The sequence below is a fragment of the Rana temporaria genome, chromosome 4 (assembly GCF_905171775.1).
Source record: "Rana temporaria chromosome 4, aRanTem1.1, whole genome shotgun sequence".
Classification (NCBI taxonomy): Eukaryota; Metazoa; Chordata; class Amphibia; order Anura; family Ranidae; genus Rana; species Rana temporaria.
The window spans coordinates 279,217,146-279,243,766 of NC_053492.1; the positions used below are offsets into that span (position 1 = coordinate 279,217,146).

A 26,621-nucleotide genomic window follows, 5' to 3' on the forward strand; every position below is an offset into this window, starting at 1 on the left:
AGGGGAGGAGCCAAGGTCTCTCGTGGCTGTCCTGAAAGACGATTAGGGGAAAAGGACATTACACATCCACAAGATATGTACAGGGTGGGCCATTTATATGAAGACACTTTAATAAAATGGGAATGGTTGGTGATATTAACTTCATGTCTGTGGCACATTAATATATGTGAGGGGGGAAACTTTTCAAGATGGGTTGTCATGTGACACAAACTTATTGGAAATTTCACAAGAAAACAATGGTGTGCTTGGTTTTAACGTAACTTTATTCTTTCATGGGTGATTTACAAGTTTCTGACCACTTATAAAATGTGTTCAATGTGCTCTCCAGTGACATGCGGCGAGTCTTACGCTGTGGGCTCTTGCTGAATGAAGCTAGGACAGCCACTGATGTTTCTTCATTAGTGACAGATTTCATTTGTCCACATTTTGGCAAATCCAACACTGAACCAGTTTCACGAAACTTGGCAAGCAGTTTGCCAACTGTAGCATGGGATATGGGTGGTCTTGAAGGCTGTCTTGCATTGAAATCTGCTGCAATGACCCGGTTACTGCGTTCACCAGACATCAACAATTTTTATCCTCTCCGCACGTGTTTACCTCGGTGACATGTCAATGGCTGTAAACAAAAAGAAACTTGTAAATAACTCATGAAAGAATAAAGTTACGTTCAAACCAAGCACACCATTGTTTTTCTTGTGAAATTCCCAATAAGTTTTATGTGTCACATGACCCTCTTCCTATAGAAAAAACAAAAGTTTGATTTAAAATGGCCAACTTTAAAATGGCCGCCATGGTCACCACCCATCTTGAAAAGTTTCCCCCCCCCTCACATATACCAATGTGCCACAAACAGGAAGTCGATATCACAAACCATTCCCATTTTATTAAGGTGTATATAAATGGCCCACCCTGTACACCAATGTAAGAGGGGGAGAGGCTAGCATTGCTCATGGGGGGGGGGGGTTCGAACCACATACCTTAATTTGGGCAAACAGAAGCTCATAGCAGAGTAGTTCTCTATGCAGGGCACCGTAAAATCTAATTTCGTATAAGCCTTGAAACCTGAGGGTAAATAAAAGGATAAAACAAGACATTACACATCCACAAGATACACCAATATGAGAGGGCCAGACTGCTAGCACTGCACATGGGGGGTCTAGAACCACATACCTTAATTTGGGCAAATAGAAGCTCACAGCAGAGTAGTTCTCTATGCAGGGCACCGTAAAATCTTTCTTCGTATGAGGCTTGAAACCTGAGGGTAAAGAAAGGATAAAACAAGATATTACACATCCACAAGATATGTACATCAATGAGAGAGAAGAAGAGGCTAGCACTGCACAGGGGAGGGGATCCAGAACCATATACCTTAACTTGGGCAAATAGAAGCTCATAGCAGAGTAGTTCTCTATGCAGGGCACAATATCTAATTTCGTATAAGCCTTGGAACCTGGAGGGTAAAGGATAAAACAAGACATTACACATCCACAAGATATATACATCAATGTGAGAGAGAAAGACTGCTAGCATTGCACATGGGGGGGGGGGGATCTAGAACCACATACCTTAATTTGGGCAAATAGAAGCTCATAGCCGAGTTCTCTACGCAGGGCACCGTAAAATCTTTTTTGTATAAGCCTTGGAACCTGAGGGTAAAGGATAAAAGACATAACACATCCACAAGTTATGTACACCAATGTGAGAGGAAGAGGCTAACACTGCACAGGGGGGGGGGGAGATCCGGAACCACATACCTTAATTTGGGCAAACAGAAGCTGACAGCAGAGTAGTTCTCTATGCAGGGCACAGTTAAATCTTTCTTCGTATAAGCCTTGGAACCTGAGGGTAAAGAAAGCATAAAACAAGACATTACACATCCACATGATATGTACACCAAATGGGATAGAGGAAGAGACTGCTAGCATTGCACATGCGGGGGGGGATCTAGAACCACATACCTTAATTTGGGAAAACAGAAGCTCATAGCAGAGTTCACTACGCATGGCACCGTTAAATCTTTCTTCGTATAAGCCTTGGAACCTGAGGGTAAAGGATAAAACAAGACATTACACATCCACAAGATACACGAATATGAGAGAGGAAGGGTCTGCTAGCATTGCACATGGGGGGATCTAGAACCACATACCTTAACTTGAGCAAACAGAAGCTCATAGCAGAATTCTCTTCGCAGTGCACCGTAAAATCTTTCTTCATATGAGCCTTGGAATCTGAGGGTAAAGAAAGGATGAAACAAGACATTACACATCCACACGATATGTACACCAATGTGAGAGGAAGAGGCTAGCACCTGCACAGGAGGGGGGGGGGGTGGATCCAGAACCACATACCTTAATTTGGGAAAACAGAAGCTCACAGCTGAGTAGTTCTCTATGCAGGGCACCATAAAATCTTTATTCGTATGAGCCTTGGAATCTGAGGGTAAAGAAAGGATGAAACAAGACATTACACATCCACAAGATATGTACACCAAAGTGAGAGGAAGAGGCTAGCACTGCACAGGGGGGGGATGCAGAACCACATACCTTAACTTGGGCAAATAGTAGCTCATAGAGTAGTTCTCTACGCAGGGCACCGTAAAATCTTTATTTGTGTAAGCCTTGGAACCTGAGGGTAAAGAAAGCATAAAACAAGACATTACACATCCACATGATATGTACACCAATGTGAGAGGAAGAGACTGCTAGCATTAAACATGGGGGGGATCTAGAACCACATACCTTAATTTGGGCAAAAGACGCTCATAGCAGAGCTCTCTACGCAGGACACTGTAAAATCTTTCTTTGTATGAGCCTTGGAACCTGAGGGTAAAGAAAGAATAAAACAAGACATTACACATCCACACGATATGTACAACAAAGTGAGAGGAAGAGGCTAGCACTGCACAGGGGGGGATCCAGAACCACATACCTTAATTTAGGCAAAAAGGAGCTCACAGCAGAGTAGTTCTCTACGCAGGGCAAACTGTAAAATCTAATTTTGTATAAGCCTTGGAACCTGAGGGTAGAGAAAGGATAAAACAAGATATTACACATCCACAAGATACACCAATATTAGAGAGGGCCAGACTGCTAGCACTGCACATGGGGGGGGGGGGGGGAGATCCAGAACCACATACCTTAATTTGGGCAAACCGAAGCTCACAGCAGAGTTCTCTACGCAGGGCACCGTAAAATCTTTCTTTGTATGAGCCTTGGAACCTGAGGGTAAAGAAAGAATATAATACATTACACATCCACACGATATGTACAACAAAAAGTGAGAGGAATAGGCTAGCACTGCACAGGGGGGGATCCAGAACCACATACCTTAACTTGGGCAAATAGAAGCTCATAGCAGAGTAGTTCTCTACGCAGGGCACCATAAAATCTTTCTTCGTATGAGCCTTGGAACCTGAGGGTAAAGAAAGGATAAAACCAGACATTACACATCCACAAGATGTGTACACCAATGTGAGAGGAAGAGGCTAACACTGCACAAGTAGGGGGGGGGATCCAGAACCACATACCTTAATTTGGGCAAACGGAAGCTCATAGCAGAGTAGTTCTCTACGCAGGGCACCATAAAATCTTTCTTCGTATGAGCCTTGGAACCTGAGGGTAAAGAAAGGATAAAACAAGACATTACACATCCACACGATATGTACAACAAAGTGAGAGGAAGAGGCTAGCACTGCACAGGGGGGGGGGGGATCTAGAACCACATACCTTAATTTGGGCAAAAGAAGCTCATAGCAGATTTCTCTACGCAGGGCACCGTAATATCTTTCTTTGTATGAGCCTTGGAACCTGAGGGTAAAGAAAGGATAAAACAAGACATTATACATCCACAAGATACACCAATACGAGAGAGGGAGAGACTGCTAGCACTGCACATGGGGGGGGGGGGGGAGATCCAGAACCACATACCTTAATTTGGGCAAACAGAAGCTCACAGCAGAGTAGTTCTCTACGCAAGGCACTGTATCTTTCTTCGTATGAGCCTTGGAACCTGAGGGTAAAGAAAGGATAAAACAAGACATTACACATCCACAAGATATGTACATCAATGTGAGAGGAAGAGGCTAGCACTGCACAGGGGGGGGGATCCAGAACCACATACCTTAACTTGGGCAAATAGTAGCTCATAGAGTAGTTCTCTACGCAGGGCACCGTAAAATCTTTATTTGTGTAAGCCTTGGAACCTGAGGGTAAAGAAAGCATAAAATAAGACATTACACATCCACAAGATATGTACACCAATGTGAGAGGAAGAGACTGCTAGCATTAAACATGGAGGGGGGGGGGATCTAGAACCACATACCTTAATTTGGGCAAATAGAAACTCATAGCAGAGTTCTCTACGCAGGGCACCGTAAAATCTTTTTTTGTATAAGCCTTGGAACCTGAGGGTAAAGAAATGATAAAACAAGACATTACACATCCACACGATATGTACAACAAAGTGAGAGGAAGAGGCTAGCACTGCACAGGGGGGGGGGGTCTAGAACCACATACCTTAATTTGGGCAAACAGAAGCTCACAGCAGAGTAGTTCTCTACGCAAGGCACTGTATCTTTCTTCGTATGAGCCTTGGAACCTGAGGGTAAAGAAAGGATAAAACAAGACATTATACATCCACAAGATACACCAATACGAGAGAGGGAGAGACTGCTAGCACTGCACAAGGGGGGGGGGGGGATCCAGAACCACATACCTTAATTTGGGCAAACAGAAGCTCACAGCAGAGTAGTTCTCTACGCAAGGCACTGTATCTTTCTTCGTATGAGCCTTGGAACCTGAGGGTAAAGAAAGGATAAAAAAATATTACACATCCACAAGATATGTACACCAATGTGAGAGAAGAAGAGGCTAGCACTGCACAGGGGGAGATCCAGAACCACATACCTTAACTTGGGCAAATAGAAGCTCATAGCAGAGTAGTTCTCTATGCAGTGCACAATATTATATTTCTTCGTATGAGCCTTGGAACCTGGAGGGTAAAGAAAGGATAAAACAAGACATTACACATCCACACGATATGTACAACAAAGTGAGAGGAAGAGGCTAGCACTGCACCGGGGGGGTTCTAGAACCACATACCTTAATTTGGGCAAAAGATGCTCACAGCAGAGTAGTTCTCTACGCAGGGCACCATAAAATCTTTCTTCGTATGAGCCTTGGAACCTGAGGGTAAAGGATAAAACAAGACATTATACATCCACAAGATACACCAAGAGACAACACAAGAGAGGGAAAGACAGCTAGCACTGCACATGGGGGGGGGGAGATCCAGAACCACATACCTTAATATGGGCAAACAGAAGCTCACAGCAGAGTAGTTCTCTACGCAAGGCACTGTATCTTTCTTCGTATGAGCCTTGGAACCTGAGGGTAAAGAAAGGATAAAACAAGACATTATACATCCACAAGATACACCAATACGAGAGAGGGAGAGACTGCTAGCACTGCACAAGGGGGGGGGGGGGAGATCCAGAACCACATACCTTAATTTGGGCAAACAGAAGCTCACAGCAGAGTAGTTCTCTACGCAAGGCACTGTATCTTTCTTCGTATGAGCCTTGGAACCTGAGGGTAAAGAAAGGATAAAAAAATATTACACATCCACAAGATATGTACACCAATGTGAGAGAAGAAGAGGCTAGCACTGCACAGGGGGAGATCCAGAACCACATACCTTAACTTGGGCAAATAGAAGCTCATAGCAGAGTAGTTCTCTATGCAGTGCACAATATTATATTTCTTCGTATGAGCCTTGGAACCTGGAGGGTAAAGAAAGGATAAAACAAGACATTACACATCCACACGATATGTACAACAAAGTGAGAGGAAGAGGCTAGCACTGCACCGGGGGGGTTCTAGAACCACATACCTTAATTTGGGCAAAAGATGCTCACAGCAGAGTAGTTCTCTACGCAGGGCACCATAAAATCTTTCTTCGTATGAGCCTTGGAACCTGAGGGTAAAGGATAAAACAAGACATTATACATCCACAAGATACACCAAGAGACAACACAAGAGAGGGAAAGACAGCTAGCACTGCACATGGGGGGGGGGAGATCCAGAACCACATACCTTAATATGGGCAAACAGAAGCTCACAGCAGAGTAGTTCTCTACGCAGAGCACCATAAAATCTTTCTTCGTGTGAGCCTTGGAACCTGAGGGTAAAGAAAGGATAAAACAAGACATTACACATCCACAAGTTATGTACACCAATGTGAGAGGAAGAGGCTAGCACTGCACAGGGGAGATCCAGAACCACATACCTTAACTTGGGCAAATAGTAGCTCATAGAGTAGTTCTCTACGCAGGGCACCGTAATATCCTTCTTTGTATGAGCCTTAGAACCTGAGGGTTAATAAAGCATAAAACAAGACATTACACTTCCACAAGATACACCAATATGAGAGAGGGCCAGACTGCTAGCACTGCACATTTGGGGGGGGGAGGAGGGATCTAGAACCACATACCTTAATTTGGGCAAACAGAAGCTCACAGCAGAATAGATCTAGTTCTCTACGCAGGGCACCGTATCTTTCTTCGTATGAGACTTGGAACCTGAGGGTAAAGAAAGGATAAAACAAGATATTACACATCCACAAGATATGTACACCAATGTGAGAGAAGAAGAGGCTAGCACTGCACAGGGGGGGATCCAGAACCACATACCTTAACTTGGGCAAATAGAAGCTCATAGTAGAGTAGTTCTCTATGCAGGGCACAATATCTTTTTTGTATAAGCCTTGGAACCTGAAGGGTAAAGAAAGCATAAAACAAGACATTACACATCAACAAGATACACCAATATGAGAGAGGGCCAGACTGCTAGCATTGCACATTTGGGGGGGGGGGGGGAAGGGGGATCTAGAACCACATACCTTAATTTGGGCAAACAGAAGCTCACAGCATCTTTCTTCGTACGAGCCTTGGAACCTGAGGGTTAAGAAAGCATAAAACAAGACATTACACATCCACATGATATGTACACCACATGTGAGAGAGGAAGAGACTGCTAGCATTGCACATGGGGGGGGGGATCTAGAACCACATACCTTAATTTGGGCAAAAGAAGCTCATATAGTTCTCTACGCAGGGCACCATAAAATCTTTCTTCGTATGAGCCTTGGAACCTGAGGGTAAAGAATAAAACAAGACATTACACATCCACAAGATATGTACAACAAAGTGAGAGGAAGAGGTTAGCACTGCACAGGGGGGGATCCAGAACCACATACCTTAATTTGGGGAAAAAGAAGCTCACAGCACAGTAGTTCTCTACGCAGGGCAAACTGTAAATTCTTATTTTGTATAAGCCTTGGAACCTGAGGGTAAAGAAAGGATAAAACAAGATATTACACATCCACAAGATACACCAATACGAGAGAGGGAGAGACTGCTAGCACTGCACATGGGGGGGGGGAGATCCAGAACCACATACCTTAATTTGGGCAAATAGAAGCTCACAGCAGAGTAGTTCTCTACACAGGGCACCGTAAAATCTTTCTTTGTATGAGCCTTGGAGCCTGAGGGTAAAGAAAGAATAAAACAAGACATTACACATCCACAAGATATGTACAACAAAGTGAGAGGAAGAGGCTAGCACTGCACAGGGGGGATCCAGAACCACATACCTTAATTTGGGCAAACAGAAGATCACAGCAGAGTAGTTATCTACGCAGGGCACTGTATCTTTCTTCGTATGAGCCTTGGAACCTGAGGCTAAAGGATAAAACAAGATATTACACATCCACAAGATATGTACACCAATGTGAGAGAAGAAGAGGCTAGCACTGCACAGGGGGGGGGGGTCCAGAACCACATACCTTAACTTGGGCAAATAGAAGCTCATAGCAGAGTAGTTCTCTATGCAGGACACAATAATATCTTTTTTCGTATAAGCCTTGGAACCTGGAGGGTTAAGGATAAAACAAGACATTACACATCCACAAGATATGTACACCAATGTGAGAGAGGAAGAGTCTAACACTGCACAGGGGGGGGGATCCGGAACCACATACCTTAATTTGGGCAAACAGAAGCTCACAGCAGAGTTGTTCTCTACGCAGGGCACAGTTACCGTATTTATTTGTGTATAACGCGCACCCCTAATTTTCGATTAAAAATCGATATAAAATCATTGAAATTGCCAAAAATCATTTATTGACAATGTATTGACCCCTGTATGTCCAGCCATGTCCCCCGTATGTCCAGCCATGTCCCCCGTATGTCCAGCCATGTCCCCCGTATGTCCAGCCATGTCCCCCGTATGTCCAGCCATGTCCCCCCGTATGTCCAGCCATGTCCCCCGTATGTCCAGCCATGTCCCCCGTATGTCCAGCCATGTCCCCCGTATGTCCAGCCATGTCCCCCGTATGTCCAGCCATGTCCCCCGTATGTCCAGCCATGTCCCCCGTATGTCCAGCCATGTCCCCCGTATGTCCAGCCATGTCCCCCGTATGTCCAGTATGTCCAGCCATGTCCCCCGTATGTCCAGCCATGTCCCCCGTATGTCCAGCCATGTCCCCAGTATGTCCAGCCATGTCCCCCGTATGTCCAGCCATGTCCCCCGTATGTCCAGCCATGTCCCCCGTATGTCCAGCCATGTCCCCCGTATGTCCAGCCATGTCCCCCGTATGTCCAGCCATGTCCCCCGTATGTCCCGCCATGTCCCCCGTATGTCCAGCCATGTCCCCCGTATGTCCAGCCATGTCCCCCGTATGTCCAGCCATGTCCCCCGTATGTCCAGCCATGTCCCCCGTATGTCCAGCCATGTCCCCCGTATGTCCAGCCATGTCCCCCCGTATGTCCAGCCATGTCCCCCGTATGTCCAGCCATGTAAAATTGGCTTAATGTGAATAACTTTTGGCGTGATTAACCAAATGAGCTGAAATTTTCAGAATATGTTGGCATGGCTAGAGCCTTCTATGGTGTGACGTTTTGGGGAAATTGGTTAACATTTAAGGTCTTTTTTGTACGTTAAGCCACATTAAGCTCCCCAAAAAACAAGCTTAATGTCCCTAGTTTGCCTTGTGGAACACCAAATAGCACGAAACTTATAGGATAGGGTAATTGATTGAGGTTTAGGCACTTCATTACTCATTAAGCTACATTAAGCCATTTTCACATTAACCCCTTAACGCCCGCTGCACGACTATTTACGTCCGCACAATGGCACGGACAGGCAGAAGCACGTATATATACGTCCTTGCCTTTCCGCGGGTCCGATCGGGACCCCCTTCCGCTGCGGGCGGATTCCCTCGGGGAGCGATCCGGGATGGTGGCGCGGCTATTCGTTTATAGCCGCTCCGTCGCGATCGCTCCCCGGAGCTGAAGAACGGGGAGAGTATGTAAACATGGCTTCCCCGTGCTTCACTGTGGCGGCGCATCGATCGTGTCATCCCCTTTATAGGGGAGACACAATCGATGACGTCAGACCTACAGCCACACCCCCCTACTGTTGTAAACCTAAAATGTTCAGCTCCCCCTGTGGTTAACTCCCAAACTGCAACTCATTTTCACAAGAATGCAATTTAAATGCATTTTTTGCTGTGAAAATGACAATGGTCCCAAAAATTTGTCAAAACTGTCCGAAGTGTCCGCCATAATGTCGCAGTCACGAAACAAATCGCTGATCGCCGCCATTAGTAGTAAAAAAAAAATTAATAAAAATGCAATAAAAATATCCCCTATTTTGTAAACGCTATAAATTTTGTGCAAACCAATCGATTAACGCTTATTGCAATTTTTTTTACCAAAAATAGGAAGAAGAATACGTATCGGCCTAAACTGAGGAAAAAAAAAAATTTTATATATGTTTTTGGGGGATATTTATTACAGCAAAAAGTAAAAAATATTGCATTTTTTTCAAAATTGTCGCTCTATTTTTGTTTATAGCGCAAAAAATAAAAACCGCAGAGGTGATCAAATACCACCAAAAGAAAGCGACGCAGTGCCGAATTGTAAAAACGCCTTTGGGCATTTAGCAGCATATTGGTCCGGGGCTTAAGTGGTTAAATGTTTTAGTATGTCCCCCTATTCTGCTTTACAAAATTAGCCTCAATCTAATGTTAAAAGATTTTTTGGGTGAACCTCCACTTTAACAATGTATTGCACCCACAGTGGTTCACAGAAGGTAATGTGAACTGTCTGTGGGAGAGGAGAGATGAGTGAACCAGAGCTGTAATCTCACCGGTTCTCGTATCAGTGTGAACCTAGGGCTCAGGAAAAGTGAGAGGTGGGGGGAGCAAAGCCTGGCTTAGTGAACAACACTACTCAGACAGATCAGTCACTTGCCTGCAGATGAGCTTGAGAAACAGATCACCCGGAAGACAAAAAACAAAGCTAAGATGGAGGGGTGTGGCCGGCACAGGTCACTGCGGGGGAAGGGAAATCCCCACTGACAGCTGAAATGTCATTGGTTTTAATGATGCGGTGGACGCGCTTCTTAAACGATAATTGCCTGCAATCTTTTGTATACATTTCAAATATCAGCAGGGGAATCACGCTGACAGATGAAAGAACCAAACCTGAAGGTATCTAAGCATTTGCCACGTACCAACTCCACCCCCCCCCCCCCTCCCCAAAAAACAGGATAATGTAAACCCTCAAAAAAGTATTTGTCCCCCATAAGGGGTTCACCCACCGGCACTTTCCACCTCCAACCCCCCCAAAAAACCCGGATAAAGGTAAACTCACCTTAAAAAAACACAAACCACGAAAAAGGAGCACTTACTATTTGCGGCCTAGTCCAGTCACTCCCTCCACATGGCACCGGCTGCCGAGTGTCCACGGCCCTATTAGTCCCCATAAGGGGGTTACCCACCGACCACTTCACAAATGCCAGCCACTCCCGCCATACCTTGGTGTAAGCTGACCATGTAGCCACACTCACCGATTTCCTGATCCATCCTGCGACAAGGTCAATGCTATCCCCCACAACCACTCGGGACAAGGCACCCCCATCTGCTCCGCTTCGGGCGCCAACTCTCGGAACCTGTCCCACTGGAAGAGAGATAACGCATCAGCTATAACATTTTCAACCCCCGGGAGATGTACTGCATGAACGAATACATTAAGTTGCAAGCATCTCAAAACCAAGTGGTTGCAGTAATTAATGACTAGTTGGAGATGATGCCAAAGCCCCATTACTTGCACCACTCCCATATTGTCACCATGGAAATGCACCTTCAGATCCCTGAACGACGCTCCCCACAATTCTACCGCCAGCACTGCCGGAAACCGTTCGAGCAACACCAGATTCTTTGTAAAACCTGCTTCAACCCATAACCGTGCCATGGACCAGCACTCCACTGTCCTTGGAAGAAAGCCCCAAAACCTGTGGATCCTGCTGCATCTGTAAAAAGTTCCAGGTCATAATTGCTCACTGGCCCGACATCCATATTGCCGACCGTTAAAAGTCCAAAAAGGTATGCCATACCCTGAAATCCTCCCTGTGCTCTTTGACCAAATGCACAAAATGCTTTGGAGACCCGATTCCGGCTGTACTAACCACTATAGCCTACGACTGAAAACCCGCCCCATAGGCAGAATGCGACACGCAAAATTCAGCTCACCCAATAAAGATTGCAGTACTCGCAGCTGAACTTTGTGTAATCCAATCATTCCAGCGACTTCCTCTTTTAAATCCTTTAACTTGTCTTCCGGCAACTGGCATTTCATTGCCTTCGAGTCCATTACAATGCCCAGGAATGTGATGACCGTGCTGGGTCCCTCAGTCTTATTTAGGTGCCAACGGAATGCCAAACCGGTCTACTATTTATTCCAACGTAGCCAGAAGCACCCCACAGATTCTGGAGGAAGCTGGACCTATGCAGAGGAAATCGTCCAGGTAATGCAGGGTTTGACAAATTTGCTTGGAATCTAGGAACCAGCTAAAAAAAATGAGACAGAAACGCACTCCATCCCGCCGAGCTCGAGCGCAGAAGCGAATGCATACGTGAGTAGCACCCGCATATGAAAGCGGTGTTTAAACCACACATGTGAGGTATTGCCGTGATTGGTAGAGCAAGAGCAATAATTTCTAGCTCTAGACCTCCAACTCAAAACATGCAATCTGTAGAATTTTTTAAACGTCGCCTATGGAGGTTTTAAATTTTGAAAATTGACATGTTGGGTATCAATTTATTCGGCGTAACATCTTTCACAATATATATAAAAAAACTGGACTTTACGGTTGTTTTTTTTATTAAAAAAAAAAAGTATTTTTTCCCAAAAAGTGCGCTTGTAAGAAAGCTGCGCAAACACTGTTTGACAGAAGGTATTGCAACAACGCCATTTTTTGCAGGCCTATGCTTCCTTCTGTGATCTGGCATCATCTTGTGGTGTCTGCAGACCTACGCTTCCTTCCCCAGGTCGCTAATTCTAGTCGCAATTGTGACCTGGCGCCCAGACTTCGTCGAACCCTGAGGTAATGATTTATGGAATTCACCAGACACATCCTGCACCACCCATTCTACAAATGAGCTCAAATAATGCACAGGATATAGAGCAACCCATTGGTCGACATAAAATTCATTGTTCCAATGATACCCCAAGCAACCGGAAACTTCGGGTGAACTGGAAGTAGCCGAAAAGCAGATTCCACATCCGCCTTAGCCATCAATGCTCCTGTGCCATAAGGACGCACCCACCCCACCATCAAATGATGTATAAGTCACTGAGCATGCCTCCTGATCTATTGCATCATTCACCGACCCTCCCTTCGGAAAGGACAGGTGGTGGATAAACCTAAAATTGTTGGGTTCCTTCTTTGGCACTACCCCCAGCGGGGAAACTACCAAATCGGACAACGATGCGGATGGGAAAGGCCCCCCCCATGCGACCCAGCGCAACTTCAGTTTCTCAGAAACGACTTCTGGATGTTGCATGGCTGACCGCAAATTACGAGCCACCGGAAGCATAACTTTTAAAGTACATGGAATCCTAAAGCCAACTGTGAAACCTGTCTCCAACAACTGGGCTGCTTTTCTATCCGTATACCTACCAAGGAACGGCTGCATCCTTTCAACCATCACTGAGGTCCTCCCTCTTGTTTTCAGCCTCTCCGGAACGGCCTTTTCCCCGTTTGAAACATCTGGACAATGGATGAGACCCTCCACACCCTGAACACGTTTGTACCGGTACGTCCCTCTGAACTTGCAGGTACCTGTATTGTATTGCCAACATCAACCTTTTTTGTTTCCGGCCGATTGTCCCTGGGCCAAAGGTCCATCGCCCCCACCCCCCCCTGAAAAAACAGATTACCCCATATGGGGCTCAATGGAACCAGGTGAATACCATCTTGTGCAAACACTAGCCTATATGGAGTCGTGCCATTGACTCAGGACAGGCTGTCTGAGACAAACCTTCAATGGTGGCCAAACGTGCAAAGAATCTTAACGATACATTGGTACAATCTGAATATGTATGTGTGCCTAATAGAAGCTGGTTAACGGTATGTTCCCATGCGGTCACTGTGGTACATGTAAATATGTGGACCGCACAGGGCCGATCCTAGGCAGGGTGCACAGGGTGCATTGCACCCAGGCGCCTGCAGAGGTGGGGGCGCCGAACATCTAACATACTAACAGAAGCCCTCTCTGTTTCCATCACAGAAGCCCCCCTCCAGGTCCCAATAAAGTACTCTGCTTCTCTTCCTGTATTTTGTTTATTGTTAAGAGATCATGTAAGGATCCCAGGTTAATGAAGACTTTGTTGGGGGAGCATCTCTGTGGTTTATTGCGGTCATTGCCATAGAAACATTTATAAATGGGAGGAGTTAGTAAAATAATGACGCCCATGTGGGGGTGCCAGAAATATTTCTGCACCCAGGCGCCTGTGACCCTAGGATCGGCCCTGGGACCGCAGCAAGACGTTTAGAAACTGATGGCAGCCAGGAGTTTGAGATCAGGTCCTTCATAAATTGTGCTACCACCAAGATAACTATGTTCTCGAATGCCGTGCCACAAATTATATATAGGCAAAACAAAAAGTTACGGGTCAGAATCAGGGAACACCTGAAAAGTATCAGAAAGAATGAGGAAACCCCGGCAGCTCAACATTTTTTGAACTTCCATGAGGGTAAAACCTCTGGCTTAACTGAAGGTTTTTTTTTTTCCTCTCCGACTGATGCAGAGGCGATTTTGACACGGTGCTCCTACGTAAGAAAAGCTGGATTTTTAAACTCAGGACCCTTCAGCCGAGGGGCCTGAACCATGAACTCAGCCGAAGTGTCTTCCTTGAACCTTAGTTGGCTCTCTCTACTCTACGTATTAGAGTCAATTATCCTAGTACCTGTTCCCCCTCCCTCACCATTCCCACTCCCTTCCTGTTTTTCCCCTTTTTGAAGCTGCAGTCAGATAGAGGCAAAACCTTGTTTTTCTGGCTTTTCCTCCAGTTTTCCTCCTCTACCAGCCATGATCTGACGGCATTTCATAGAGAAGTTCAGAAACCCAGTGTATGTAGCTGGGTCCAAAAAAAGATGTGTAAGGAATATGAAAAAACATCAGAAATGGTATTCGTGTATTGATGAGGAGTAGGTGAGCTAGAGAAATATGGTAACTATGGGCCTACTTCAATCCCTCCCATTTCCCCCCCCCTACCCTTTTCCTACTTCAGGTACTGGATCCACTCAGGGAAGAAGGGGGGCCATCCTAGTTGGGGAAGTTACATTTACATACGCTATTATCCTGCAGGTTTGAGTAGTTAGAGGGCTGTGATTTTGGAAAAAATATTGTTTTATCCTGTCCCCCTCCTTCAAAACTCTTCCCGCGGTAAGACCTTATAAAGCATTCCATTAGCACCTTTTCTCTCTCTTTAATTACTGCATCATCAAATATGACCACAAGGTGGCAAAGTAATCACTTTAGTGTTGATTGATGTGCTTGGATATCTATTTAAGCGTAGTGGCCTGCTCTTTTCTAACTGGTGCTGTTCTAAATTTAAAGGGAAGTCAGAGTTAGTTGACTCAGACAGTTATGATCTTTACCAAATTTTGGGCCTCTGTCCCAGCCATGGCTGTACTGTGAGTGACCACTATTGTTTGTCTGGAGTGCCGTTATCACGCCAGGCCAAGGGTGGCAGAAGTTCGGTCAAGGTGCTTTGGGTGTCCTTTCCCGGCAGCCAATCAGTGGAGTTGATCGTCCCGCTGTTCATGATGGGGAGGGGACAGACATCATTGGACCAGGGTCGTCGATTGCTGGTCTGTCATCCCACCACCCCCCTTGTGTGGTCCTCCTGGCCGGGGGTGTGTGTTCCTGGCTCCAGGACCACGTTGGTCCAGAGGTTGCAATTCACTTAAAGTGGAGTTCCACCCATAAATATAACATAACATCAGTAGTTTTAAAAAAATGTCATTAGTCCTTTACAATTTTTTTTTTTTTTTTTTAGATGCCTTCAAAGTGTTGTTGCTAGGCAGAATAGTTAATCTTCCCACTTCCTGCACCTATGTGCTTAATGCTACCTAACCTACACCGCACAGACTCCTGGGAATGTAGTGGGTGTAACTTTCCAGGAGTCTGTGCACTCCCCAGTCTCAAAGAATCATGTGACTTGGACAGCACAGGTGCTGAAACCTGATCTGACACTGCTTGTGCAGCACTGAGCATGTGCGAGATCTGCAAGGCTGAAATCCAGGCAGTCATACAGTCTGGCTTCATGATGCCCACACTTAAGATGGCCCCAGTCAATTTCTATTTTATAAAGTGTCTAAATGCTGTAACAACCTAACAAAACGGACCTTAGTTTACAGACTAACTTTACTAGAATACATTAAGCTTGTGTATTACAAGGGTATTTATATTTAAAAAGTGAAATTGTGTCCGGAACTCCGCTTTAAGTAGGCCCAGTAGTCAGACTGGGTCTACGTTTGCAGAGTTGTCCTGTGCTGTCCATCCTGGAGGGAGGGAGCCACTCGAAGAACCTATCTTGAAGAGCACGAGGCTGGTATCTCAGGAGAGGCCTTGAACTTCATCAAAGGATGCACCATTGTTGAAAGGCTGATCGCCTGTCAGTTCTAAATTCATAAGAAGTTAATCCGGGTACTGAATCCTGTGCGAGGATTTTGGACCAAAAATATCTTCACCAGTGAGAAGGTCTGTGGCAGAGACTACCATTTTCTGTGCGTCATTCCAGCTGCAAGGCTAGTGAGAGAAACCTATCAGGGTGCGCAAAACCCACTCTGGCTAGAGTGGCGACGAAAGCTGTGTTACTGGAAGCAGGAGTGTTTCCTGATCACCCTTCCACCTCTTCATCTACTTTTACCAAGTTCAGCAAATAAATCTTAGAAAAAGAAGTGCAAGGCATGGACATTGAACTTTCTCAGCTCTCATCTGATAGCCTTAACAAGGAGGAAATAGAGGTAACATGCCACCCAAAAAAACAGAAGCTCCTCCGGGGTAGTGCTACAAAAGTAACATGTATGCCAACACTAATTTGTTCTGAAGTGCATGGAGATGCACGAAACGTTAACCTAGCCTATTCAGAGCTAGTAAGCTGGCTTCAAGTTTGCTACCCAGTCCAGCAATGCAAAGGACTCGCTTGCTCTGACTACATTCAGGGCACTGCCATCTACAGTCCACTTCCGCCCATGCTGATCTAACACTGTTCCAGACTTTCCTTTTGCATACCTGACCGGTCATGTGACCGCACACTACGAGATACCTCCCTTTGGGAATTCACTGGAGAATCCAGCCGTATGCTGCAGCTCTGACAGTGTCAAGCCGGCATATAGCCATCCATGGCCGAGCAGAGGGTGGACAGAGACTAAAACTGTCCCTGGCAATAGGACTATCGAGCGACTGGGCAACCGTTCACTACCTTTTACCTCAAACCCTTTCTCATACCTGCCAGCTCCTTCCCCTATGGAGGTTTAATGGACACTGTTAGGGCCGGCCTGGCCCCTTTTCTATAGCCCCTGGCTGTCAGTCCTGTGTATATGGGTACCCAGAGAGATCAATTTTACCCACAAGAAAATAAGTCATGCAAGTAGGGTATTGGTGAACGCAATCTGTTTATTCGTGTCTAGGGGGGGCTTCTTTATACAGCAAGAAGAGGGTGGCGTAGAATAAGGTTGTGTCAGCTACATTTCATTGGTTAATGAAAATACGCGCGTTCGTAGCATCATTCCCGATAAACAGAAACGAGTAATGGTTTCAAAGGAATTGGAGCATCAGTTCACACAAGTTTCGTTTCGTCTATGTGATATACACAGAACAGTGAAATGGAGGAGGATGAGAACATATTTCATCAAACAAAATGTAAGTCAAGGAGTATTTTGGTTACAAGCACCCACAGACACATGCTGTCCCAGTGAAGTGTAAAACTATCCACTTATTCCAGTCAGATTTAAGGACCTAAATGAACGACCCAACATTAAGAGTCTGAGAACTTGCTATATATACCCCTTGATTTGGATGCTTCCAGTGTCTGGAACCCTGCATTTTCAGTACATAGGTGGTAAATCAACACAAGTGCTTTGAAGGCTGTTGATCTAGAGATTTCTGTGGATCTGTGCGTTTGAACTTTGGTTTGGCTTTGATTCACATGAGCCTTTGAGCCTAATGTTGAGTCACTTCATCATTATAGTGCATCAAATACTCTTGATGTGTATATGCGTTTTTCAAAATACCAATATCACCAAAATTCCACACTTATCCAACAGCAAATTGACTTTTTTTGCGGTGCCTTCAATTTTTTGGACTAATTGAGTCTGCAAATTTTTGATGCCTGTCAGAGCGCTCTGCATATTTAATTTATATTTGCTGCAGCATGGTTTTTAATTAAATGGTTAGGTATTATAAGATGTACTGTGTTATAGTGGATACATTGTTCTCCTCACATATGCTTGATATTTAATGAATATGATATCCCTAATAAACCTTTTCATATGTTTGTACCTTAAGCCGTTATTGACCCGCCATTTTTTGCTTTCTTGGGCTCCCTTGTCCCCTTCACACTCTTTATATAACTTTTTTGCTTTATTTGGCGGGTATCCCGTTTAGTCCTGGCGAATCGGCCGGTACTTTAATTAATTTAGATTATCTCCAAAGGGAGTGTGGATTCAAGGATTCTTTTATTTTCTAATTGTGCGCCCAACGGCCCTTCATACCAGACATCACATTTTGCGGAATCAGCCAACCTGATGACAGACGTTTCCCTCGCCACCACTGCCTTAGCCGTCCCTTGCGGAACCCCACCCGCCGGGGCCTCTACGACAGGCAACGTGGCCGGCACTGCCCGGGCTGTTGCCCTGCTGCACTGGCCTCCCCGGCTACCCTGCCGGCAGGACCCAGGCTGACACTGGACCCGCAGATGCTCTTTCTGCATTCTCAAACCTTAAAACCAAATCCTTTATACCGGCCAAAAAAAACAATAACACTACAGCTTCCCCAGCTGCCTCCACTACCCCCGTCCTGTCTGCCACAACCTCCGCCTCGCCCACCTGACCAATGTTGCCAGACAATCCCACATGACAATTGTAAAGGTACCTTACTGGGCTGCACAGGCGCTGACCGATCAGCTGACCGTCTGTTCTCCATCGCACTTCTGGAAAGGGGGACCGCCTCCTCTTCCGACACCGACAGTTCCCCAGCAGACCTCTGTCTAGATCCCTCCTCCTCGGACGAAAGCCCGCCCGGCATAATAGCCGTGGCTGCTGATGTACCTGCTGACATCCGACCCCTCCTCCGCACCGCATACCCACTCACCAACTTCTGGACGGCCTTGCCAGGACCAGTGTATGGGGCCTCAGTCCTGCTGGCCTCGGCTCTCCCGGATGCCCCCCTGACTGTTCTGCACCGATCCCCCTTCTGTCCCCTGCTGAAGCATTGGAAGGCCTGGGGACCCCTGCTGCTTCACTCCCTGGTTTAGGCCTCAAGTCGCGGGGCCCACCCTCTCCTGCTCCCGCCGTCTGCCAAGCCGTGTTGTAGCCCCTGAGCCCCAGAACGTCCATCCGATGACCTCCTGCTACGCATGGGGGTCCGCACAGGACTCCCCCATCCCGAACTGCCACTCGTTTGGCAGGTGGACCCATCTGGGGCCCTGCAAGGTTACCCCCGACTGCCGCCGAGTCCCAATGTAACGGTCCGGGGAGAACCTCTCCGGCGGTCTGGACTGCGCGCCCCACTGCCCATCCTCCCCTCTGTACCCAACTCCACCGCTGGTTGCTGCAGCATGGGATTTAAAGTGGCCTGGACCGCTCTCTAAGCTGGGTCAAGAGCTCCTTTCACAGCTGCCATGATGCCAGTGAACTTTCTAACTTTCCCCCGCGCTGTGCTGACTCCTATGGGAGGGGCCACCTTTAATGTCTTCCCTAACCCCTCCCCCTCTGCACCAATCTAACCCACCTACTTATGATGCATTCCCTTTTACCACTGTCATGTCAGCCCTCCGCTCATGACATTCTATTTACATTGCGCCTGGCTCTTCTGTTCTTTGACCTCTTCAGTGACAGAGGAAGTTCAACTCTGTATACTTTGAAGACATGTTCAGGAGTTATGGAGAAAGCAGGGAGGAGATTAAGCAAGCTAAATTAGAGTCTCTGTCTCAGCTAGGGTTGCCACCTTTTCTTCAAGTCAAACCCGGACACTTTAGCGGCGCACAGATTTTTTTTAATATATATATATATATATATATATATATATATATATATATATATATATATATATATATATATATATATATATATATATATATATATATATATATATATATATATATATATATATATATATATAACCTATGCATATATTTTGAAGTTAAGCACAAGAGTCTCCTTTACAGAGTCCACAGAGATGTAGATGAGGCTGTTGGATTTCAAATTTCCGGCCCCCACTTTCCTATTCTCAGGCACAGCACCAGGGATTGGAGTGTGGGCAGACAGAGGGGTAGGGGCAGGATGAAGAGCTTCAGATCAAGCCCTCTCCCGTCTGTGTGGTTGGTGGGGGAATTGACAGGTGCTGGCTTTGAGCAGTGGGAAAGAGAGTGTAACAGACACTCTCGGCGTACACAACTGCAGCCAGAAACCCTGCTGGGAAGCCATAGTCTGATCTGAATAATGTGTCCGGGTTTCAGATGGTCTGGAACCCGAACGCATGATTCCAAACCCGAACTGTCCGGGTGAATCCCAGACAGGTGGCAACCCTAGTCTCAGCTTGGCTGTGCTGTGGGCTAATTCTGTCCCTTCAGGGGTGCCGATTCCACCCCAGATAGACAGGTGGCAGCAGTGGAGTCGAGGTTTGGGTACTTTTCCCCAGGAGCCAATCAGGAGTTTTCCTCGCTGTGCATGCTGGGGAAGGGTATTTATGAGGCACCCACCTTTAGGGTGACCACATCACGACGCCCCGGCGAAATGGCATTCCAGGCCGGGGTGCGCATGCCACACGGTGTTCCTGGTTCCGGGACCATGTCGGTCCGGCAAATTTGAGCTGTGGCCGGGCCCCAGTGATCGACTGGGTCCCCAATCTTAAGATCCCAAGCGTTGTTCCTCTGAGAGGAAGCTGTTCAGTGGGGAGTACGTTTGAGAGCCAAGAGAGGCTGGCAATCCAATAGGGCAGGGATAAGCAATTAGCGGACCTCCAGCTGTTGCCAAACTACAAGTCCCATCATGCCTCTGGGTGTCATGCTTGATGCTGTCAGTCTCGCTATGCCTCATGGGACTTGTAGTTTGGCAACAGCTGGAGGTCCGCTAATTGCATATCTCTGCAATAGGGTCTTGACCATCCACCGTGGATCAAGGTAACCGAGTACGGAGAGGCTGGACATATGAGTGGCATAGGAGTGGCCCAGGATCCACACCAGGGCCTGCACCGCATCTGAAATAAAGAAAAACAGGCATACCACCGTAACCACAGTAAACAATAAAAACAAGACCCCCATCACATTTTTAGACTAAAACACTCGCCCCCACTTATTCCAGACCCACCAACAGATGAGGACGAACATAACTAAGAAACCTCCTAGACTCCCACTGCTTAATGCGCTTCACTGCCTCCGCAGCCAGTATCGGGCAGCCTCTGTTGCTGCACCTATTCTGAAGGAAAGGGAAAAAAAACTCATCTCATCCAACCCCAAAGAATACAAAACACTTCCGAAAAACCGAAAAACTGAAACAGCAGTGACCCGTCCTGATGGACCAAAAAAAAACCAAACCGCGGGACGCCTCTCCAAGAAACCCCCTACAGGACACAATGAAGAACCCGGTAAAGCAAAAATCTGAATTTCCCTGCCATTGCCGGCCTGGTCCGTTTTTGATCTCCGGAGCCATACAGACACCATGTCCCCCCGGCAGACAACCTCCTGACTCCTGAGACCCCCGTGCACCTTCTTAGAAGGACTGACCAGCTCACTGATCCAGAAAGCCTAGAAAAACAAAGCAAAAGCTGACGCAAATAGCACCACCTCAAACTCCGGGGAACAGATCCTCGGCAACTTAGTCAACAAACCCCCTAGTATTGCAAACGACACCTGACGCCTAGCATCCTTAGTCGGCCTGGACCTTCTAAAGCCCCTGAGCGCTTGTCAAACTGAGAAAACTTTAGTAAAGTCTGTACCCCTCGCAATTTAAACCAGAACGCCAGCACCACCATTTTCCTGTTCAAAGCGGAAACAGACACCTCCTCCATGCTCCTGGACAAAAAATATATAACCACCCATCTTAACTCTGCTCCTACCGATTCTTCCCCCACCTGGCCCACTTAAGCCTCCCACTCCATCCATACCTTGTTGTACACTGCCCGGGTCGCCTCACTCACAGACCTCCTGATCCATCCAGAGATTACGCCAGCGCAATCCTCCACAGCCAGTCTGGACAGGCCACCCCTTGTTGCACCGCCGCCAACACTCAGAACCTGTCCCACTGGAAACGAGACAAAGCGTCAGCAATGACGTTCTCCACACCCAGCAGATGCACCACATAAATAAATACATTAAGCTGTAAACATCCCAACACCAAGTGTTGTAGCAACCTAACCACCGGGGGAGACGAGGCCGATACCCGGTTGATGACCTGAACCACTCCCAGATTATCTTTGTGAAAACGAACCTTCCGATCCTGGAAGGTCTCGCCCCACAGCCAGCACCACCGGAAACAGCTCCAATAGCACTAGATTTTTTGTAAAACCAGCCTCCACCCAACACTGTGGCCATGGACCCGCACTCCACTGGCCTTGAAAAAACGCACCAAAACCAGTGGAGCCGGCTGCATCCGTGTAGAGTTCCATATCGAAGTTGCTGACCGGGCCCGTCATCCATAGCGCCCTGCCATTGACTCGAGACAAGAATGCCACACCTTCAGATCCTCCCTGTGCACCTTTTCCAGGCTGACAAAGTGCCTGGGAGACTGCACCCCAGCCATACTCGCCGACAGTCGTCGGCAAAAAACCCGTCCCATCGGCAGAATGTGACACGCAAAATTCAGCTTGCCAAGCAAAGATTGCAGGGCCCACAGCTGTACCTTGCACATGCCCACCATGCCCCTGACTTACTCTTTCAGTGCTGCCAGTTTGTCTTCCGGGAGCCTGCATTCCATAGCCTCAGAATCCAGCGTAATGCCGAGAAACTTAATGACCGTGCGCGGTCCCTCTGTCTTCTCCGGAGCCAACGGAACCCCAAAGCGGTCCGCGACATGCTCCAGCGTAGCCAGAAGCACCGCACAGGTCCTGGACGATGCCGGGCCCACGCAAAGAAAGTAATCCAAATAGTCGATAACCGAATAAACTCGACACATCCCTAACCACCCACTAAAGGAATGAGCTAAACTGTTCAAACAGTGTGCACGAGATGGAGCACTCCATCGGCAAACACTGGTCAACGTAGAACGCGCCCTGCCAATGACATCCCAAAAAACAGAAGCTATCCGGGTGCACGGGCAACAGCCGAAAGGCCGCCTCAATGTCAGACTTTGCCATCAAAGCCCCACACCCATACCGCCTGACCCAGCACACCGCTGCGTCGAAAGAGGTATAGGTAACCGTGCAAGCTCCCGGATCAATGGCGTCATTAACCGACCCCCCTTGGGAAGAGAGGCGGTGAATAAGCCGGAATTTGTTAGGCTCTTTTTTGGGAACCACCCCCAGCGGAGAGACCGCCAGATTATCCCACAGCGCCACCGGAAATGGCCCCCCCATAGGCCCAGTGACAATTTTCGCAGTTTCTCCGAAACCACGTCAGAATGCAGCAACGCCGATCGCAAATTACGTGACACCGGGGGAACCTCCATCAGATTGCACGGAATGCGAAAACCCACTGAAAAACCTCTCTCCTAAACCTGCGCTGACCCCGTTCAGATACCTACCGAGAAATGGCCGCATCCTTTCCACCATCACCGAAGTCCTCCCTCTTGTTAGCAGACTCGCTGGAACGACCCTTGGCTTGCTTAAAGCACCTGGACAGGGCATGGGATCCCCCACACCCGGGGGAACTCGTGCTTGCAACGATAGGAGTAACTGAAACTACAGGTACCTAAATTGTACTGCCAGCAGACCCCTTTTGCCCTACCGGCCGCTTGTACCTGGGAAGATGGTCCACCGCCCCCCCCCCCCCGTGAAAAAACTGGCCAGGAGCCCTCGCAGCAGTCATCAAGCGCAGCCAAAGACTCATGTCTTTGTGATTCCATCGCAAGTCCGGCCTCACCGCCATCCGCTGCCTGAACTGCTCGTCATAGCACAGCCACGCAGAACCCCCATAAACCCTGTGCACCTTCACCTATCACATTCTGATACCCAAACAGAGCTGAACAATATTCGGGCTTCTCCCCCACCACACATGCCAAAATCTCAAAGGCCTGTAGCCAATTCGCAAAGGTCCGCGGGATAAGCCGATACCTACGCTTCTCTTCCTCCTCCTTGGAATCATCCGGCTTGACCCTATCCAAGTTAAACTTTTCCAGCCGAAGCAGCGAGAAGATCTCCACATACTCACCCTTACCGATCTTTTCCCTGATGTCCGCCTTCAAATGTGCGCCTAGCGGCCCCTCAAAGCAGATGTACACTTTACATTTTGCCGCGTTCGCTAAGCACACAATATTCTGCTTAACCACCCCATCAGCAGTGCCCGTCGCCTTATCCTGCACCGCCTGGACAAAGGCCGCGGCAATCGCCGCCACCAGCGGGGGAGGGGAGTGAGGGCCAATACCACCGACACAGCCCCCCCCAGCAGGGGGGACCCACGCAGCCGCCGGGCGGGTAGACAGGCCACCAGACTTCAAAAAACTACCCAACTCCTTGATGCCTGCCAAAAAACTTGCGAAACCCCCCCTGCGCTGCCACCGGACAGAGTGTCACGTGCCCCCCCCGGCCCCGCAGACAACCCATTCACGGCCACACAACCCACACTGGCATCCACAACCACACTCCCAACCTTGACAATATTAGGTAAAGTGTAAATGGACTTACCGGGCTGCCTAGGCAAAGACCCACCAGCCGACCGTCCCATCTCCACCGCTGCCGATCTCCTCCTGGGCTCTGGAGAGAAGCGCTCCGGCGGCCTAGACCGCCAAGCTCGCCCAGAGTCCCTCACCCCTGTGTTTGAGGGTGCTGCCAGAACTGGCAGAAGAGGCCCCAGATGCTCCTCAATCCACACTGGGCCACGAGACTCCACTTCCGCCCGCAGCTGCGCGAACAACTTTTCTACCTGTGACATGTCTCCTGCCTAAAACTTCTCCTCACGTCGTGTGTTCCTGGGGGCGGGCTCCTTCCCCCTTTATGACCTCCCAGTCTCCCCCCCCCACCTTATCCGGACCAATCCAGCTGCTTGTAACAAAACAGCAACACTTAGCAGGGAAAACAGTTCCCTTTTAACCCCGTCATGCCAGCCCTTCACCTATTTCATGATATTACATTGCTCCAGGCTTTTCTATGGCCTTGTTAACCCCATGGTCTGAAAAATACTTAGTGGTTGTAAACCCTTACAGACTTTACAGACCACTTTATGCTACAGGCAAGCCTATATTAAGGCTTACATGTAGCTACCCAAGATATTTCCTTAACCACTTAAGGACCGCCTAACGCCGATATACTTTGGCAGAATGGCACCGCTGGGCAGAATCACTTACGTGTACGTGATTGTAAAAAGCCCAGCAGTGGATCACGGGCCCGCGACCCGGTCCGAAAATCCAGGACCGCGGGACTCGCGGACCCGATCGCAGCTGGAGTCCCGCGATCGGTCCCTGGAGCTCAACGAGGATAGCCGTGTGTAAACACGGCTTCCCCGTTCTTCACTGTGGCGGTGTCATCGATGGTGTGTTCCCCCAATATAGGGATGCACAATCAATGATGTCAGACCTACAGCCACACCCCCCTACAGTTGTAAACACACATTAGGTGAAACATAACCGTAATAGCGCCCCCTGTGGTTAACTCCCAAACTGCAACTGTCATTTTCACAGTAAAACATTGCATTTTAAATGCATTTTTTGCTGTGAAAATGGTCCCAAAAATGTGTCAAAATTGTCCGAAGTGTCCGCCATAATGTCGCAGTCATGAAAACAATTGCTGATCGCCGGCATTAGTAGTAAAAAAAAAAATAATGAAAATGCAATAAAACTATTCCCTATTTTGTAAACACTATAAATTTTGCGCAAACCAATCGATAACGCTTATTGTGATTTTTTTTTACCAAAAATAGGTAGAATACGTATCGGCCTAAACGGATGGAAAAAAGAATGTTTTATATGTTTTTGGGGGATATTTATTATAGAAAAAAGTAAATATTGCACTTTTTTCAAAATTGTCACTATTTTTGTTTATAGCGCAAAAAATAAAACCGCAGAGGTGATCAAATACCAAAAGAAAGCACTTGCTTTCCAGCCCATTGTCAAAATACGTCCTGTTTTTAAAGATGGATATCTCAGTAACGGCAGCAGCTGCTGTCACAACTGAGGTATCCATCTTTAGTGCCGACGGTCCTGTACACGATAACGGCGGTCTCTGCGGCGGATTCGCCGCGAGATCACCGTTATCGGTGGCGGGAGAGGGGCCCCCCCCCCTCCCGCCGCTGTCCCGCGCCCTCTGCCGCTTACCGGAGCTGTCGGTAGCAGCGGAGGGGATCGCGACCATCCGGCAGCTGAGCGGGGACGAGACTGAAGGAAAAATCTCCTTCGCCCGTCCCCCATAGCTCTGCTGGGCGGAAGTGACGTCAAAACATCAGTCCCGCCCAGCCTCTTAACCACTTCCCTACCGGCCCATAGTAAAATGACGTCCACAAAGAACTTCTGCCGTTCAGAGTGGACGTCATATGACGTCCTGGGCTTTCCGGGTGGATATCTGAATGATGCCTGCAGTTAGAGGCATCATTCAGATATCCTTCTAAACTGCCGGCGATTCTGCACAACGTAAGAACGATCATAGCGGCGGTTCCGCCGCTAGATCGTTCTTACAGGCGGCGGGAGGGGACATCCCCCCCTCCCGCCGCCATCCGGTGCTTCTCCGGGCTCTCCCGTGCCATCGGGGGCCCGGAGAATGAATCGTCCGGCGCTCGCAGGAAGCATAGAGATGACTGGTGACCAGATGGTCACCAGTCATCTCTATGACCGTCGGAGGACCCGGGCGCGATGTGATGACGTCACGCCCGGGTCCCGTAAGTAAACAAAGCCGCGATTGCGGCTGCC

General features: G+C 47.8%; 2 long non-coding RNA genes across 2 annotated transcripts; both read right to left on the reverse strand.

Annotated features, from left to right (window-relative positions):
* Nucleotides 1–383: 383 nt before the first annotated feature.
* LOC120937276 lies at nt 384–3,979 on the reverse strand. Its single transcript, XR_005748694.1, has 14 exons — nt 3,927–3,979; nt 3,527–3,611; nt 3,327–3,411; nt 3,137–3,218; nt 2,929–3,015; nt 2,544–2,819; nt 2,349–2,433; nt 1,959–2,228; nt 1,755–1,839; nt 1,566–1,646; nt 1,369–1,450; nt 1,171–1,255; nt 978–1,062; nt 384–616 (listed from the first exon to the last, which is right to left on the reverse strand). It is a non-coding gene; the product is annotated as an uncharacterized LOC120937276 (long non-coding RNA).
* A 1,932-nt stretch (nt 3,980–5,911) lies between these two features.
* Nucleotides 5,912–6,664, reverse strand: LOC120937277. Its single transcript, XR_005748695.1, has 3 exons — nt 6,490–6,664; nt 6,286–6,367; nt 5,912–5,973 (listed from the first exon to the last, which is right to left on the reverse strand). It is a non-coding gene; the product is annotated as an uncharacterized LOC120937277 (long non-coding RNA).
* Between the last annotated feature and the right edge of the window lie 19,957 nt (nt 6,665–26,621).